Raw genomic sequence first — 4097 nt, forward strand, 5'->3', positions numbered from 1 at the left:
ACTCCTGCTTCCTTAGGAGGTTGCAAATGCCATCTTTGGAGGCCCAGGGATGCTGATTGACTTGCACAGGCAGCCATAGACCCTGACATCAATTAAACACTGCTGGTGAGGTGAGGTCAACAGTAATTATAACCTGCTCATATCTTCACACATTAGAGACATGTTTAAGCTTTTTATTGAAAAACTTTTTACTGAAATTATGTAGTATGATAATTTCCTACAGCGCCCTGTTTCCTATTAAGTAAATGGAAAGGCAGTGGATTGCACTCCATCAGCTCTGTCTCAGTCAAGTTCCTGCTAAAGAAATACCTTTAGGACTTGTTTGGTGGTTTGTTTTATTACAAAAAAAAGAAAAAAATGCCTTTTAAGTGGCTTTGAAAAGGGAGATCATACATATCAGCATTTAAACACCCTTTCCAATATAAGCCTCAGAGTCAATGACCACGACTGTGGGACAGCCACACTTTTGTGTTTTCCAGGGAAATCCCACTTCTGCATGTTTCTGGCTTAGCTGGATGCTCGCTGAGCTCCCAGAGGCACCAGGTTCTGCTGGAGCACCGTGCTGGTGGCAGGAATGGGAATGCCAGGTTGGTTCAGGAGGAACGTCACCTTTAGGAGCTGCAGAGGGAGCTCTGGCTTCCACCTGCACACACTCTGTGCCTCGTGAGTGTCTCGTACAAGGCAGCTCTGGGTCTGCCCAGCCGTGTAGAGCCCTTCCACCCAGCACAAGCCCAGTAAGGAAAATCGTGGTTTTTACTGGCTGGGGACACTGCCCATGGCAGAGCAACCCGGGAGCACAGTGGGGGATGGCAGCACCACGTGTGCCAGCCTCCTGCCACCCATTCCCAACCAGTGGCCACGCTGAAGGTGTTCACCCAACTTTGTAATGTGCCTGTGAAACCTCACTCACCTCAACCCAGGTGACTCAGAGAGAGCACCACAGCCAGTGGCTCGGTATTGCCCTGGAACAGCAGCAGGGCCAGGGAAGAGGTTTGGGAGGTGGGCTGGGAACAGGGAGTGCTGGAGAGGGGGTGTCTGCTGGTTCACACCTGGCTGCCCGAGCTGGAATTGCATCCAGGAGAGACAACACGGTTGGGAAGTGGCTGGGAAGCGGCTCCAGCCCCTGCCAGCACGGCCTGGGATTGCTGGGAGCTCAGCACTGAGGGGGATTGTGTGGAACCAGAAGCAGAGGAGGGGGAAGGGGCCACAGGCAGTGCCAGGCACAGCCTGCTCCTCTGCCAGGGCTCCCCTCCTCAGCTCCTCTCTCTGCTCTCTTTGGAGAGGCTGTGAAGGGATTTGTCCAAAGCATCAGTTGCCTCCTGTAGTCTGTTGGCATCCCCTCGACCATCACTGCTGGTGCTGAGGGTGCAGAGAATGGGCAGCTGTGCTGCTGCCCCAGGTTCAGGAGCACAGCAGTGCTGCCTGGCCACATCAGGCCCTGTGGCACCATCCTGGAGCTGCTGCTCGTGGGGCTGAGTCCCTGCTCCCATCTGATGAACCTGCCCCGTCCTCCCCCAGCTCTGGACCTGAGCTGGACGGGCTGTGGCTCACGTACAGCTGGGCTGGAGCTTGTGGCCCCTCAGCATCCCTGGGATCCACGTGTCAGGATGGGCTAATGAGGGCTAATGGTCACTTGGCACTGAGACAAATGTATTAGACTTGTCAGGGAAAGTTTATATCCCGGTTAAGTGGCTTTTACAGAGAGCTGATGCAGTGGTTAGTGCTTCTGACTCAGTGCTTTGCTGCTCCACAGACTTTCCACGTGGTTTGGGGCATCCCCACCATTCCTTGCCCCCTCGTCTCCCGGTGGCACCATTCCCTGGACCCAGGGGAGGGCTGGGGAGAAGCGGATCCCAAAGGCACTGAGGCTCAAATACAACGGTGACAGGGATCCAAACACTTGTGGTGGCTTTGGTGACCCTCAGGAGAGGCTGGGAGTGCCCAGCCAGGCTCAGGGTGTGCTGCAGAGGAAGACACCCACACCAGGGCCTTGGCCCCTCTCACAGGGGTTGTTGCCACTGCCCACCAAAACACCTCATTTGGCTGGATAAATGTGTGAACAGCTCTGTAGGTTTGGAGTGGATGAAAAGGAGCACCACACTCCAATCTCTCTCAAAACAGAGACCTTGGAAACCACTGGAGCCTGACACACCTCTCCAGGTGTTATATAAAGTAACTGTTCACAGCACGAGCTGGCAAATATCATATATGATAACTAATAATTACATGGCACTGAACTGTGACTCATTTCCAGTGATCCTGGGTGCATGTTTGTACCCCCACAAGTACTGTGAGAGAGAGCAAAAGCCCCTTGAGGAGTCCCAGCCTGGGGGGTGTCCTGGGGCAGCTCCTGGGGGGGGTCAGCCCTGTTCTGCCCAGTGTCCTGGGGGATTTCTGGGGGGCACAGCCCGGTTCAACCACGGCATCCTGTGAGATTTCTGTGTATGCACAACCTGGTTCAGCCCAGTGTTCTGGGGTTTTTGGGAATGCACAGCCCAGTTCAGCCCAGTGTTCTGGGGGTTTTTGGGAATGCACAGCCCAGTTCAGCCCAGTGTCCTGGGGGATTGCTGGGGATGCACAGCCCAGTTCAGCCCAGTGTTCTGGGGGTTTTTGGGAATGCACAGCCCAGTTCAGCCCCACCATGTGATGCAGAGCACCCCAGGGCAGCTGACTGGGTCTGTAACCTGCCCGAGCCCCCTCAGCTGCCACGTCCCTGTGTTGGTGCTGTGGGAGGAGTGTAGCTGTGGCTGCTGCTGGGAACACCCCGGCTCCAAAATCCATCTGGGAACCCCCAGCAAGGCTCCTCAGGGCAGCCTCTGTCCCCACTGTGACCTGTTTAGCTCCAGATATTAAATCTGGCAGTTAATTACAGGTGGTGCTGACAGTGGGGTTAGTCAGAGCAGTGGTTCAGCCCAGGGTTTGTGCTCTCTGGCTGCATCAGGCAGGACCAGCAGCCCAGCCAGGGCTGGCTGCTCACAGTGACATCCAGCAGCATTTCACAATGTGCAAGTTAGTCCTGGGGTTTGCTGGATAGGCCCTGCCACCAATTAATAAGAGTTTATCTTAGTCTGAGAGGGAAATTCCTGTTTGCTCTTTTAAACGATTCAGCCTAAGAGGCAAAGCAGAGCCCACAATGCAGCCCCTCAACTCTTGGTGTCAGCTCCTCTGTTTCCTCCTGGGGATTTCCCACTAGTGTGAACTTACTGGAGCTTTTAGATCTCTTCCTGAATCTTACAGGCACGGGGGCTTCAGGGACAATTACTGGGCAAGTGACAAAAGCCCCATCTGTGCACTGCCAGGGCACTGTGTTTTCCACCTCCCCATCCTTTGCAGCAAAGTATCAGGAATTTGTATGAGTTACGAGCGGATCTTAGTGTTTTAGGGACACATGCACATAGTTACACCCCCCTTAGATCCATCTGTGTGTAGCTGATGGTGTATTTTTAGATGTGGTGTAAATTGATCCCGTTCCTGGGCTCTGGTCAGTGTGAATTGATTAAGAAAAGGAACAACTGAAAGCTTATGTTCCTGTACATTCTACACAGAGGATTCATTTCCAAAGGCTTGCTTTGGAGTCCCCTCCTGGGCTGAGGGTACAAGCAGGTGAGGAGCTGGTGCCTGCCCTGCTGGCTGTGCTGCACCTCCTGCTCCCGTGGCTTTGGGAGTCATTCTGGGCTGACCTGCACCCCGCAGCCCTGAGCTGCCACAGGCCTCCACTCTATTTTGGGTGCAGGTAACTATACTTAGGGCTGAGTCACCCCTTCCAGTATCAGTTACAGGGGAGCTTAAATGAGCAGAGTCAGTGGCCAAACCCGCTGGGGAAGGATCGGGGCCACGACGCCGACCTGGAGCCTCTCTGGCAGCGTCAGGCAGGTGACAGGGGGGGACCAGCTCTGCCCCTTCTCCCTGGCTGAGCCCAGTGAGGGGCCACGGGGTGAATTCCAACCAGCAGCTGGGAATGGTGAGGTGGGGGCTGTGGCTGTGCTGGCTCCGTCCCCGCTGTGGGCAGGGCACCCACGGGCCCCCATGGAGGTTTTAAAGGCAGCATCTCCCTATGGAGCCATCCCTTGAGGGCACCATCCCCCTATGGAGCCATC

The sequence above is a fragment of the Neopelma chrysocephalum genome, unplaced genomic scaffold (genome assembly GCF_003984885.1).
Source record: "Neopelma chrysocephalum unplaced genomic scaffold, ASM398488v2 Primary Assembly neopelma1_69, whole genome shotgun sequence".
NCBI classification, from domain to species: Eukaryota; Metazoa; Chordata; class Aves; order Passeriformes; family Pipridae; genus Neopelma; species Neopelma chrysocephalum.